Source organism: Papaver somniferum, chromosome 9 (assembly GCF_003573695.1).
Source record: "Papaver somniferum cultivar HN1 chromosome 9, ASM357369v1, whole genome shotgun sequence".
Lineage (NCBI taxonomy): Eukaryota > Viridiplantae > Streptophyta > Magnoliopsida > Ranunculales > Papaveraceae > Papaver > Papaver somniferum.
Genome location: NC_039366.1, coordinates 30,721,951 through 30,738,121, shown reverse-complemented (window position 1 = coordinate 30,738,121; position 16,171 = coordinate 30,721,951).

The following is a 16,171-nucleotide window of genomic DNA, read 5'->3' as shown; positions in this document are numbered from 1 at the left end:
GATCTCTAATTATGGCACCATAACCTCCAGCACAAGGTAGTCAATATCAGTTGTACAGGACGATATTAATGATTTTTATAGGATATCGGAAAAAACCTTTACGATACTGAAAATATCGGCGGTACGAAGGAGAAACGATAAAAACGTGTGTATCGTCCTGTACGTACCGATATATCGGTTTCACTTGTACACTGATAATATAGGTTTCACTTGTACACTGATATATCACTAATGTATTTTGTCTTTTGATTATGATTTCTTGAACTTTTTAGTTCAAGAAAGTAACTCCACTAATTTTGTTAACTTCATATATGATTATGGTAGATGTAATTACTGTAAATGTGATATTGATGGGCTAACAGACATCAATGCTTGGTTTCGTTGTTGATAGTATAAGGCTCTAATCAACCACCTCTTATTTTGTATGGTTGAAGTATGTTTACCACAATTATTATTAATATGTCAATATATTTTTTTGTTTGATAAATAATAAATATTAAAAAAAATCCTAATGATGTATCGCCTATAAAACAGATATTATCATTTGTATAGGTATATAGTGGGAGAAACTTTTTAGTTGCAATATGAATAACTAAACTCCAGAGCCTAGAAATTTATGCCTATTGAGGATTGCACTAACTAATCTAAGTGGATGGAAGCATTTTGATCGTAGGAGTTGAGGAACCAATCTGATTAGATGAAAACATCTAGAAGAGTCTATTCATAAAAGCACAGAGCTCGGGTGTTAGTAATAACATGATAGTTTCACCATATCTCGTTGAGTCCTTTTCACTTCTATTTTTATTTTGTTTTGTTTTTAAACTATGTTTCTCTAAGTGATAAGGTGGGGCTCACGATTCAAGTTGTTACCAATGCTAGGGTGAATTAGAGTGATTGAGATACCATGAAAAAAAAAGTTGAAAAATAAAAATAAAAAATAAAGATATGAAATAAAAAATAAAAAATAGAGACCAGACCATTTGACCAAAAGGAATAAATTGAATAAAGTCGACCACTGGTACCCTTGTATATGCCAGTTGTGTTGACCTAGAGTTAGGTTATCGACCACTGGTTCCTTGTATATGCCAGTGTGTTGATATTAGTCAGACTAGTATCTCAATCCATTAGGATAGGTTCATTTTGGCGGAGGCCTTCAGACAGATATGGGAAACGTCGTTCACTTAGTAAACATCAAAACCATCTACGTTTTTCTATATCCATCTTCTTGATCTATCCATGTGATTAGTTTTGACTCCGGATATTGATGTCCATAGTGCGACTATCTGATTAGAGCTCTGTCACTTTATATGAATTTTAGTATGCTTGAGTGCAAACTCGTGTACATCAATTGGAATTTCGCATCAGGGTACTTCCTCCTGTAGTCAATAAGTATGCCAACCAAGGAGATTCTTTAGTTCCTTCCAAGGTTCTGCCTAGATAGCTAGGGTCTGGAGTGTAAAGGTTTTGTGGGTATATCTCTTGTAAGCCCTCCGGAGAAAACACTCCGCCACTAGGGACACTTAGGGGTTTAAAGGCTTATTGCATACGCTAAATGCAATCGACGATGCCTGCGTCAGTGAGTTAGGATTTTATTTTATTTAATTTACCCGAGGACTAGCAAATAATAAGTTTGGGGGTATTTGATAGGTACATTTTTGTGTCTTATACAATCTCAATTGTATATATCATTAGTGCTCGATTTTATATTTATTATGGCATTTTATGTCCCTTTAGGTATTTTTGGAGAAATAAGCTTTTGCGGCGAAATTGGCTAAAAAAGTGATTTTTGCGCTCGTGGGAGAAAATTACTATACGGACTCTAACTTTGGATAAGGGGCATCCATTTTCAGGCAGCTGCTAAAGAGAAACCACTGCTGGATAGGGGGAGGTTATCATCTCCGTTTGAAAAATCAAATTTGGCGGGAAACTTTTCTACCACCTGTGTAATTGTCTGAATGTGATTTGAGCGATATTTACTCGGATTTTCTGGATCGGTTGGATTTGATTGGGCTTGTTATGAGTTAATAGGGTCAGTAAGGATATCCAGTAGTGAAAAGAAGGCAAGTTCCACTGAATTTCCTAAAACAGAAGACGTGAGAGGGACACAGATATTCACGGGATTGTTTGGATATGTTAGGAAGAGATATACTCGGATATTTTCCGTAGTTTGATTGCTTCGTGGTACTGCTGTTGCAGCCGGTGGTGAGTATAAGGAGGGGCAATAAGAGCTCGGGTCTGTGTGACAAAGTTTGGCAGTTGATTTTCGCGACAACAAAACAGGGGACGTGAAGATATTATCCGGTGTCGGGTTTTAAAGAAGGAAAGATACGTGAGAGGAAAGAAAGAAATATTCTATACAGATTTCATTTTATCTTTAGAGTTTGTAAAGAGCTGGAAACCGCATAAGAGAAGAACTAGAAAAGGAAAATTGCCGAGACTTTTGCCGAAAGAAACCAGAGTTTTCACCGAGATTTGATTGGCCTGTTGAGTATATATAGGGTGGTTAGAGTCCAAATCCAAAAGAACAGAGTTTGGGGGTGAAGCAGAGGAGACGTCGGAGCTGCAGGAGAAGTTGCAGAGTATCTTCTCTGCTGGTGAAGAAGAAGACGAGCTGAAGAACATAGGACCCAATTGGACAGTCGCAGAAACCTGATCTATACTTTCAAACTCAATAGCTTTGTAACAATTTTTTCCAACAATTATTCTGAGTTCGCAACAGTTCTGTTAGGGTTCTCTGTAACAGTGGGTTCTGTAACAATTATAACTGTTACAAACACACTGCTTTATACCTCTTCTTCAATAAAACACCTTTTTGAGCTATGGATTTTTATTTTGAGCATGTTTTCACCATGAAGAGCTAAAACCCAACACTGGGGTGATGGAGGAAGCCATTCTCTACGCGTGTGGTAAATCTATTTAATTCCTTTATGACTTTTGCACTATTTTAAATTGATTCATGATTTTTTCTTAATTGATTGTGATTTTGTTTGATGGCGTATCTTAGTATTTTTGATACGTCATGCTTGTGATTTACAGTCAATCTTTTATAAAATCTACCTTGGCAAAGAATAAAGAGTCAATATTTATTATGTTATGAGCTATAATTGTCTGGAATTGATAGTTGAATGATAGACACATTTTTGTGTCTAATTTGTCCTCAATGTCTGTATTGTTGGAACTCTATTTTTGTACCAATATTGTGTTTTTATGTTTGTTTAGGTGTTTTTGGAGAAAATACCCTTGTATGGAAAGAGTTGCTCAAAAAGTGATGATTTACACCCCAGGATAAAGTATTAAAGGCACCCTAGAAATGCACTGGAAACGTCCCAGAAATATCCCGGAGGAACCCAGAAAAATTACTATTTCCACCCAAGAATTACTTTTTCAGCCCAAATTGCTAAACGGACACCCGTACAGGATTAGGGGGAGGTCATCTTCTTTATTTGAAAAAATCAAAATTGGCGGGAAAAGCTTCCTTTCAACTGGCAGAATTTTCGATCCGATTTTGAAGGTGTTTTAGGGTGATTAAATGGCTGAAACTTGGTGAGATTGTTCCTAGGATATATATAAACATATTGCAAGCGTTCTGGTCGATCGAATTTGGCTAGAATCGGATAAACAAGTCATCATCAGAGAACAGGGCAGTCACGGGTTTGAGAGGATTTTTGAGGGATTCGGACGTGTTATGATGATGCATGGAGGACTCTAGCACACTTTTGGACCGTTTATAAGACAATTAAGGTGATTTTTCAGCTGCAGACGCGTGATCAAACAAAACAGGGAAGAAAATATTTTTAGAATATTTTTCTTTAAACCGAATAATGAAGGATTATATGGAGTTATTGCGAGGGATTAAATGCTGCTGTTGGGTATAAAAGGAACCCTTTGGTCGAGTAGAAGGGTGTCGAGAGTTTGGGGGCTTGAGGAGAACTGAGGAGCAAGAAATCACCATGAACAACAAGCTTCCTGCTGCTGTTTTATGCTGCTGATGAAGATGAAGAACACGAAGAACAGACTCTCAGAAACAGTCGTTCCTCAACAGTGACAACGACAGTGGCTCGTGGGTCGTAGGTGTGGGTCTTAGAACCATAGAGACAACAACAGTTAGATTTTATCTTCTGGACGCCTTTTGTGCGTCGCAGATTACAGTTTCACACCATTTTCTCTTCTTCTCTTTATTGTAAACACCAATTGAGCTTAATAAAATATTTTGAGAGGTATTTCACCATGATGAGCTAAACCCAACATTGGGACAACGGAGGAGGCGATTTTCGTCATTCTGGTAAATTTAATTTATTCTTTTTATGACTTTTGCATTGATTTAAAATTGAAAAATGATTTTGATTAATTAGTTATCATTTTATTTGATGCGGCATGCTTGCTTAAATGTTTGATGTCCCATGCTTACGATTTATAACTAATATTCTGAGAATCTATATTGGAAAAATAAGAGTCCTTACATTTTATGTTTTGAGCGATAATTGTTAAGGATAAATAAAATGTACCATATGCATGAGAATTGGCCAAGTCCTTAGTCCCAGTAACTCTCTACCAATTTGTTAATATTTTTGTATATATATTTTTAAATCTAAAAATCCATCACCTTCACAAGTTCGAGTTTGAACGATACCCCTTACCACTACAACTACAACCCCCAATGAAAAATCCTTAATCATTTTGGCGCAGCCGACGCGGAATTGTGTTTAGCTAGAATTTTTTTTAGATTTATTTTTCTTTGTTCTTTTTTACGTTCTTTGGGTATTTTTCTATGTGATACAGGTTTGGAGGCTTGGATCGAAAAGAAAAAAGAAGAAGAAGTTGTCAAAGATTTTTGGCGATTTCATAAAGACTAGGAGCAAAGCTAAAGCAAAAAGAACGGAAAGAAGACGAAGGACTTTTTTTTATTATTATTTTTTAGATATTTTTTTAAATTATTATTATTTTTTTTAGAAACTATAATTAAGGTTTTTATTTTTGTAATCTTTTATTTTTGGACATTTTTTTTTCCGGACATTGAACGTTGGACATTATTTTTAAAACCCTACGGAAGGGTTATAAATTAAAAAAAAAAATTAAATACAAACTGCTTGCAGGGAAGGACGACGATTACTATATCGTCTCGGCTCCTCGGGTTCGCACACGGCATAGGAGTCGTGGCCCGAGTCGACGACAACGGTTCATCGCCCGTCTGGTACGGGAGGTAAGTCCAATCGAAACACTCGCGAATCTCCTGTAAGCGAGTTATTGTATTCCTTAAGGTGATTCATTGATTGAGGACGAATTTGGAATGTTTTTAAATTCCTAGTAAAGGGCAAGGCCTGGCCAATACAAGATAAGGGTTCGGATTTCATCACCGCTCCCTTCTTGCCCGCCTTAGGAAAACGAAACCGAACGCGAACCTAAGCTTTAAAATTGGGAATAGAACGAGACCGATAGGGTAGCGAGCTTAATAGGAAACTCGTTCGAAAAATATTGGTTGCTCTTTAAGCACACTTCAAAGTTCATGATGGTTTCTGTGAGTTGAATGCGTGACTGCGCCGCCTAATGCGGTGAGGCCTTGGGTATCAAAGCTCTACTAAGCTTCCCTCTCCTCTATTCAACTTACTTTGACTCGGATTGATTCCAGAGGGGTGTGCTCAAATTGCAACGAATTCCCTTTCGAAAGATAGAAGCTGGTCTAGAAACAATCTAAGTGGAGCCATCATGCTTTTTGTTTGCTAGATTTTATAGGTTTGATTTGGTCGAGTCGGCCTTGTTTGTGGTTGTGTAGAATTCCCTTGCAATTAAGAATGTCGAACTGGTATGATAGAAGCCAATACAATGAGTATCGACCTGAATTTGAATATGGACATCATCCTTTTTATGACCATGTTGGGAATAGTGGTTGGGAACGCCATCCTTTGGAAGGATATGGGTCATACCCTGGTGAGCTCAATTACTATCCACACATGCATCAGTCTTACGAGCAAGAAGATTATAGTACTAGTTCTTCGTCTCTAGAGGATACAATCAAACTATTGAAAACTAGTCCCTATTATGATCCTTCTGAACCTGTTCTTCCTCTAGAAGAGTCTCTCAAACAATTAACTGAGAATACAAATAGGTTTGTGTTAGAAATGAATAAACAAAATGCACCCATGAGTGAACCTTCTATACACGATACCATAAGGAATTCATGTGAGTCGGCCCAAAATCTTTTGTTAGAGACCCAGAATAGAACTTCTCTAAAAGATCTAAATTTCCAAAATAGTGTTTCCAATTTTACCCTTGATGTAAATAGTGAATATTTTCCTAATTTAGAGGACGAGGTTAGAATAAAAGACACTACTTATTTAGATAAGGTTCAATCATCTTCGTACTATGATGATGAGGATAGCAGTAATGAAGAATCTGAAATATGTAGGCATAGTGATCAGGAGTCTAGTAATCCAATTGAGCTGTATAGTGATTATATTATTTCTAGTTCAAATCCAAATAATTTTTATGATTATTCACCTATTCAAAAGGACGAGGATTTGATTAGAGATACCACCGTTTTAGACGATGTAGATTTTCCTTTTGATTACGAAGCCGATAGTGGTTTAGAGGAACGGGTTCATTTCGAAAATACTGTTTTAGAGTATAACGACTTAGAAACAATAGTCTTGGAAGAAGAAGATATACCCGTAGAGATGAGTAAAGATGCACCACCTGATAATAACTTAGAAGAATCAATTGACCATTTTCAAGAATCTAATGATCCAGAAATTAGGGAGATTGTGACTAGTCTAGCTAGAGACACTGAAAACTCTAAGTTTGGGGGTGATTATCACCTTCCTAGTGCCTTACCTTTAACTCTTAGAAAGGTCCCTCACTTGGGACTTGACATATGTGCCTCAACCATTTTACAAGATTACCTTCATACTCTTTTTCCCGAGCCTAATGATGTCCATGAAGGAGTTCAGTCGTTAGAAACCCATCCTTTGGTTGATGTGGTTTTCCCAGGCTATGATCCCCAGATTGACTTTGTTTTCCCACCAAATAGTTTTCTTCCAACTGTGGGAACGTTTATATTCCAAATGTGTCGAATATTAAGTTGTGAGACTAGACCTAAATGCTTTAGGAAATTAGAATCGACACATTTGCTTAAGAATGACCACTACTCTCACTGTGGTCAATTATGTAAGTCAAACCTGATTGACTTAGAGGATCCTCAGTTATTTAGGTTATTATTATTTTGTGATTCTAAGTTCTTATTCGAGTTTTTCCAAACTCTAGGACCTAATAATTTGGATCCAACCTATGAGGAAATGCATCCGAGGAAAATATTTTATTTAGACCCTTTCATAGAACCTGAACCACAATTAGATATAAATATCTTAATCAGGAAACTAGATAAGGGCATGTTATTCTTGTTCACTTTCTTGGGTTATTGTAATTTCCTTTGGTCAGCTCTTTTTCGTTTTGAAGACCCACAGTTATTTCGACTGTTACTTTATGGTTCGAGTTGACTAATCCTTTCCTAAGTCTGGCTGAAGACTTTAAACTTAGCATTTCTTGGGAGGTAACCCAATATTCTTGCGACACGGTAATATCCTTCCTTATCTCTTTTGCTTCAAGTGGTAACAGTTTCTCCTTGTTTATGCTTTTAGTTTCATCTTTAGAACATTGAGGACAATGTTAGATTTAAGTTTGGGTGTATGGGAGAAACTTTTTAGTTGCAATAAATAAACTCCAGAGCCTAGAAATTTACGCCTATTAAGGATAACACTAACCAATCTAAGTGGATAGAAACATTTTTGTTTTAGGAGCTGAGGAACCAATCTGACTAGATGGAAACATCTATAGAGTATATTCATAAAAGCACAGAGATCAGGTGTTAGAAATAACATGATAGTTTCGCCATATCTCGTCGAGTCCTTTTCACTTTCTATTTTTAGTTTTCTTTTGTTTCAAGTGATTTGGTGGGGCACACGATTCAAGTTGTTACCATTGCTAGGGTGAAATAGAGTGATTGAGATACCCATAAAAAAAAATGTTATAAAAAAAAAAAAATGAGAACAGACCATTAGACCAAACGGAATAAAATTCAATAAAGTCGACCACTGGTACCCTTGTATATGCCAGTTGTGTTGACCTAGAGTTAGGACTATTGACCACTGGTTCCCTTCTATATGCCAGTGTGTTGATATTAGTCAGACCGGTAACTCAGTCATTTAGGATAGGTTCACCTTGGCAGAGGCCTTCAGACAGATATGGGAAACACCGTTCACTTTTCAACCATCTACATTTTTCTTTTTCCATCTTCTTAATCTTTTCATGTGATTAGTCTGACTCCGAGTATGATGTCCATCGTGAAACTATCTTAATAGAGCTCTGTCACTTATATGAATTTTAGTATGCTTGAGTGCAAACTCGTATACATCAATTGGAATTTCGCGTCAGGGTACTTCCTCCTGTAATTTATAAGTATGCCAACCAAGGAAGTTATTTAGTGCTTTCCAAGATTTTTCGTAGATAGCTAGGCTCTGGAGTATTGGTTTTTGTGGGTACACCTCTGATAAACCCACCTGAGATTAACTCGGTCACTTTTCAAGAATAAATTTGCTTGAGGACTAGCAAATAATAAGTTTGGGGGTATTTGATAGACACATTTTTGTGTCTAATTTGTCCTCAATGTCTGTATTGTTGGAACTCTATTTTTGTACTAATATTGTGTTTTTATGTTTGTTTAGGTGTTTTTGGAGAAAATACCCTTGTATGGAAAGAGTTGCTCAAAAAGTGATGATTTACACCCTAGGATAAAGTATTAAAGGCACCCCAGAAATGCACCGGAAACGTCCCAGAAATATCCGGAGGAACCCAGAAAAATTACTATTTCCACCCAAGAATTACTATTTCAGCCCAAATTGCTAAAGGGACACCCGTACAGGATTAGGGGGAGGTCATCTTCTTTATTTGAAAAAATCAAAATTGGCGGGAAAAGCTTCCTTTCAACTGGCAGAATTTTCGATCCAATTTTGAAGGTGTTTTAGGGTGATTAAATGGCTGAAACTTAGTGAGATTGTTCCTAGGATATATATAAACAAATTGCAAGCGTTCTGGTCGATCGAATTTGGCTAGAATCGGATAAACAAGTCATCATCAGAGAACAGGGCAGTCACGGGTTTGAGAGGATTTTTGAGGGATTCGGACGTGTTATGATGATGCATGGAGGACTCTAGCACACTTTTGGACCGTTTATAAGACAATTAAGGTGATTTTTCAGCTGCAGACGCGTGATCAAACAAAACAGGGAAGAAAATATTTTTAGAATATTTTTCTTTAAACCGAATAATGAAGGATTATATGGAGTTATTGCGAGGGATTAAATGCTGCTGTTGGGTATAAAAGGAACCCTTTGGTCGAGTAGAAGGGTGTCGAGAGTTTGGGGGCTTGAGGAGAACTGAGGAGCAAGAAATCACCATGAACAACAAGCTTCCTGCTGCTGTTTTATGCTGCTGATGAAGATGAAGAACACGAAGAACAGACTCTCAGAAACAGTCGTTCCACAACAGTGACAACGACAGTGGCTCGTGGGTCGTAGGTGTGGGTCTTAGAACCATAGAGACAACAGCAGTTAGATTTTATCTTCTGGACGCCTTTTGTGCGTCGCAGATTACAGTTTCACACCATTTTCTCTTCTTCTATTTATTGTAAACACCAATTGAGCTTAATAAAATATTTTGAGAGGTATTTCACCATGATGAGCTAAACCCAACATTGGGACAACGGAGGAGGCGATTTTCGTTATTCTGGTAAATTTAATTTATTCTTTTTATGACTTTTGCATTGATTTAAAATTGAAAAATGATTTTGATTAATTAGTTATCATTTTATTTGATGCGGCATGCTTGCTTAAATGTTTGATGTCCCATGCTTACGATTTATAACTAATATTCTGAGAATCTATATTGGAAAAATAAGAGTCCTTACATTTTATGTTTTGAGCGATAATTGTTAAGGATAAATAAAATGTACCATATGCATGAGAATTGGCCAAGTCCTTAGTCCCAGTAACTCTCTACCAATTTGTTAATATTTTTGTATATATATTTTTAAATCTAAAAATCCATCACCTTCACAAGTTCGAGTTTGAACGATACCCCTTACCACTACAACTACAACCCCCAATGAAAAATCTTTAATCATTGAACCACATGAATATGAGAATCGGTGGAATCTGAGTCTCAGTACCTCTCGATATCGTGACAGTATTTTGTATATATTTTTTATTATTAAGTATAAAATCAATCTCTACAAGTCTTTGAACGAACTTTATTTACCACTTGAAAAACTACACCAATTTTTGGCGTCGCCGACGCGGACTTGTATTTAAATTTGTTTTAGGTTTCTTTTTATTTTTATTATTTTTTGTTCTTTTTTACGCGTTTTGGTATTTTTCGATTCTTTTCAGATTTGGAGCGAAGCTACAAGGGAAGAAAAAGTGTTATAAAAGGAAAGCATCGCCAAAGAAGGAAAGCAAAGAGGAATACGAAAGGAGTGAAAAAGAAGATTTTGTATATAGTTATTTTGTTTTATTTTTAGAAACTGTAAATAGGGTGTTGTTTTGTAATTTTTCTTTTCCTTTTTGGACTTTATTTTTGGACTGGACATTATTTTTTAAAACCCTACGGAAGGGTTAAGATTAAATATAAATTGTTTGCAGGGAAGGACAACAGTTACGATACTGTCTCGGCCCCTCGGGTTCGTACACTGACATCAGAGTCGGTGGCTTGAGTCGACTTCAAAGGTTCATCGCCCGTCTGGTACGGGAGGTAAGACTTTATCCACCCACGAATCCCATGTCAGTGGGTTTTATTTTGTGTGACAACTCACACCCCTGCAATAGAATGTCGAACTGGTATTACAAGAGCCAATACAACGAATATCCGACTGAGTTTCAAAATGGACGTTACTACTTTGACCATAATGTGAATAGTGGTTGGGAACATCAGCCTTTTCAAGGTTATGGCTCATACCTCGATGAGCCCAATTACTATCCACACATGCTACGGTCATACGAGCAAAATTCTTATATTTCTTCTTTAGAAGAGTCCCTCAGGATATTTGAGGAGTCGACACGTAAGTTAGCTGAGATGAACAACTTAGTTTATGACGAAAGAGAACTTTCTATAGAGGAATCCTTCAAGGTGATAGCTGAGAAGAACGAAAGAATTGCTCGAAATAATCTTAATTTCCAATACAGTGTTTCCAATAGTACCCTTGAAAATGAGGATAGTTATTTGCATAATCAAGATGACGGGGATAGGATTGGTAACACTACTTTAGATGAGGTTCAACCATTTTCATGCTATTATAATGATGATTATGACGAGGATAGTGTTGATGAAGAATTTGAAATATGTAGGCATAGTGATTAGGAATTTGTTACTCCAAATGAACTTTATGATGATAGTGTTATTTCTGGTTCAGATCCCGATAATTTTAATGATTATTCACCTATTCAAAAGGATGAGGATTTGATTAGAGATACCACTTCTTTAGATGATGTAGTATTTCCTTTTGATTACGAAGTCGATAATGGTTTAGAGGAACGAGTTTATTCTGAGAAAAATATTTTAGAGTCTAGCGATTTAGAAACAATGGTCTCAGACGAAGAAAATGAACTCGTACGGATATTAAATATGAGTGAGGATGCGTCACTTGAGTATAACCTAGAAGAAGCAATTGACTATTTTCAGGATTCCAACGATCTATAAATGAAGAAAATTGTAGCTAGTCTATCTAGAGATACCCAAAACTCTAAGTTTGGGGGTGATTATCATTCTCCATGTGCCTTAACTCTTAGAAAGGTCCCTCACTTCGGACTTGACATATGTGCCTCAACCATTTTACAAGATTATCTTCATACACGTTTTCCTGAACCTAGTGATGTCCATAACGAAGTTCAGTTATTAGAAACCCATCCTCTGGTTGATGTGGTTGAACCAGGATATGATACCCAGATTGACTTTGTTTTCCCACCAAATACTTTTCTTCCAAATGTGGGAATGTATGATTTTCAAATGTGTCGAATATTAAGTTTTGAGACTAAGCCTAAGTACTTTAGGAAAATAGAACTGACACATTTGCTTAAGATGGACCACCACTCTCATTGTGGTCAGCTGTGTGAGTCAAAACTGATTGACTTTAAGGATCCACAATTATTCAGGTTATTATTATGTGCTTCTAAGTTTTTACTTGATTTTTTCCAGACTCTAATACCTGAACCGGACCTTAGCTTTGAGGAATTCCAGCGCATGAAAATATATTTCATCTAGACCCTTTCATAGAGCCTGAACCTGAACCACAACTAGATGTTGTTGTCTTATACAGGAAACTAGACAAGGGTGCACTTTATTTTTTAATTTTCTTGGCATGTTGCAGATTCCTTTTACTTGTGATAGCTCTATTTGGTTTTGATGACCCACGGATATTTCGGCTATTACTTTATGATACGAGGTGATTAATCCTTTCTTATGTATGGCTGAAGACTTTAAACTTAGCACTTCTTGGGAGGTAACCCAACATTCATGCGACACGGTAATATCTTTCCTTATCTCTTTTGCTTCAAATGGTAACAGTTTCTCCTTGTTCATGCTTTTAATTTCATCTTTAGAACATTGAGGACAATGTTAGATTTAAGTTTTATAGGACCCGAACGATACGATACTGATACACGATATTAACTACCTTGCTCCAGCAGTGGCAGTTTTTGATCCGTCTGTGTTTATCATTACTTTATCATTCTGGGGATACAACCAAGTGAAGAAAATAATTTCAGGGAGAACAAAGGTACAGTCTATGTTCCATCATCTCATGAAGTCTCTAGCATAAGAGGTATCAAGCTCCTTATGATTCTTGGCTAGCAGTTTGAACCTCACATCTTGAATGATAAGTAAACTGACTTGGTCTTGAGAGCCATTTTGAGCTCTAAAGCGCTATTTCCAAATATGATATATGAAGTTGTTTAACACAAGTCTTTTTTATCATAGCAACACTACTACACCTTTAAAATCTTGAGCACACCAGTCGATTTCTGCCTCCCAAGAATTTTCAAGATCTTTAATAATACCCATTTTGAGGAGGAGACCCCTCCATATGGCAGAGGAGAAATGACATTCATGAAAAAAGTGATCTTCATTTTCCTCATTAGTTCCACATAAAATACAAGAAGGATCTGAGGTAGTTCCCCATTTACATAGCTTACTTCTAGTTTTCAATCTTTTTAAGAGAGCTAACCAAGTTATAAATGAATGTCTTGGAATGTGATTCTTAAACCATACTAAGTTTTTCCAAAAAGGACTAGGCATGTGATCAGTTATAGCATTATAAGTAGCTTTCATTGAGAATGTACCTGTTATGCTAGACTTCCAAAATATTTGATCATGCTCAGCAGTATTGAACTCAGTTAGTGAGATAGCCTTCACTACTTATTGTGTATCCTCTTCCATAAAATATGGAAAGACCCGGCCTTCTGGGGAGATGAAATCGGCTACCTTTGAATTATCAGTAGCACCAATGGTTTCCAGAATATGTGGTTCCACCCAATCAACCAGAGCCCCTTTTGAATGCCAGTTCTCATATAAGAAGCTAGTAGAATCACCATTACCCAAAAGAACACCTATATGTTTCTTAGCTAGCTCTCTATGATTCAAAATTCTTCTCCAGCACCAAGAAGTATCTTGTGAGATCTTCATAGACCAGAAATCATTGTCTTTGATGAGATTACTTTTAACCCAAGAAGTCTATATGGTGTCTTTACCAGAGACTAAATCCCAAATATGCCTGAGGTTTGCTGCAACATTAGTATACTCAAGATCTTTAATACCCAGTCCTCCTTCTTCGTAAGAGTGACAAGCAAAGCTCCATTTGATAGGGTTATAGGTCTTCTTAAGAGCATGGACTGCCCATAAGAATCTCTTAAATTTTGTATTCAGCTTCTTTATCACTCTTTTAGGCAGAACAAAACAAGAAAACTAGAAAAATAACATTCCACAAAGAACTGCCTTTATGAGTAAAACTCTACCAGGGTAAGCCAAGAAAAAAGACTTCCAAGAGTGAATCCTCTCATCAACTTTTTCAAGCATAGGTAAGCAATCTTTATATGAAAGTTTGGTTGATAAGAGGGGGACACCTAAATATTTAACAGGCAATTCTCCCATTGTACAGTCTAGAATTTGAATAATTTGATGCAGAGTTATATCATCCACAACAGAGCAATACAGGGAAGTTTTCTGGTTATTAATTTCTAAGCCTGAGTAAGTACTAAATTCATCAAGAACAACTTTTAAACTTATAGCAGCAGCAGTAGTTCCTTTGAAAAAAATCAGCACATCATCAGCAAAGCACAAGTGGGTTAGTCTAGTTAACTTACATCTTGGGTGAAAGCCAAACTTCTGAATCTATACTTGCTTGAGCAGTGTAGCACTCAGCATCTCCATTGCCAGTACAAACAAGTAAGGGGATATGGGGCAACCTTGTCTCAAACCTCTTTTAGCTCCAAAATAAACCAAATGGAGAACCATTTATAAGAATAGAGAACTTTGTTGACTTAATACATAAAGCAATCCAGGTAATGAAAACATCAGGAAAACTCATCTGTTGTAGCATAAAGAAAATTGCATCCCATTTAAGAGTATCATACGCCTTCCTGATATCTATTTTTAAAGAGCATCTTGGAGTACCTTTGGGTCTGATGTTTGTTTAGAGTTTCTATCAATTGACCATTAACTCTTTGAGACTTTACTCCTGAAATAGTTAGCCATGATACGCAAAATGATACCGGTACCATCCTGTTCACCATGGTCGATTTGGATTTTGAGTCACTAATCCATTGCCTATATTATGCATAAGGGTTATAGATTTTTTTATCCTCATTCTAAGAAAATTCATATCTCTGGACATGTGATTTTTGATAAGACGTCTTTTTATTATGCATCTACTTCGTCTTCATCTACTCTCTCTCCTAATGCTAACTTGCTTGAAAATTCTGAATCAGAATCATCAGAATCTGATCTCATTCCTTTTGTTCCTCAGTTTTCTGTTATCACTAGATCAATAAGAGGTATTTCAAAACAAAAGCAATTTTTTGATGTTGTCTCAAATCATTCAGTAAAGCATCATATTCCAAATTCCTTTACTTGTTCATTTGATATTATTTCTGAGACAAAATCTTTTTAGGAAGCATCTAAATGTGTGAAATGGATTGGATCAATGAAAGAATAAGTTGAGGCTCTTAGAATAAATGAGACATGGACTTATGTAAAATCGGAGCCTTACATGAATATTCTTGGTTGTAAGTGGGTTTATAAAGTGAAACTTAATGCTAATGGTAGTGTAGATAGACTTAAGTCACTTAGTTGCACTAGGCTATAATCAGCAGGATGGAGTGGATTTTGGAGAGACTTTTTCACCATTTGTTAAGAATACAACTGTTAGAGTTGTTTTTACTTTAGCTGTTACAAATAGATAGATAGTTAAACAACTTGATATTTCTAACGCATTCTTTTATGGGTCTCTATCTGAAGATGTGTTTATCAAACAGACTCCGGGTTTTACAAATCCTGATTTCCCAAATCATATTTGTCATTTGAAAAAGTCCTTATATGGTTTAAAGCAGGCACCAAGGGTCTGGTTTCACAGGTTTGTTACCTTTCTGATTCAGTTCTGTTTTAAAAAGTCTATGAATGGTCACTCTATGTTTACCTATACAACTGAGTCAAATATGATGGTGTTATTGCTTTCTGTAGATGATATTTTTTTAACTGGTAATTTTGTTAAACTTCTTCATAGTCAAGGTCATGTTGACCGTGACTATAACACATTCAATAATATAAGAACATTTCCATAACTATTATATGTTCTTGACGCGTAAAATGTTAAAATTATACTCCTTAGGTATCCTTGAATGAAATGAGAGGTACTATTCATCCCTAAGAAAATGTAACTTAGATATAGGAATATGTCTAGTGCCTATCAAAATATTCCAAGCTCAGCACCATTTGTAAGCAATTTGGGAGAAAAAAATAATCTAGAGTCTGATTTGTGATACAGACACAAAAAAAAAGAAAAAAAAGATTGGGAGAAAATCCCGGAGATTTTATAAGACGTTGTTTACCCACATGTGGGTCCTACATGACTGTTAACC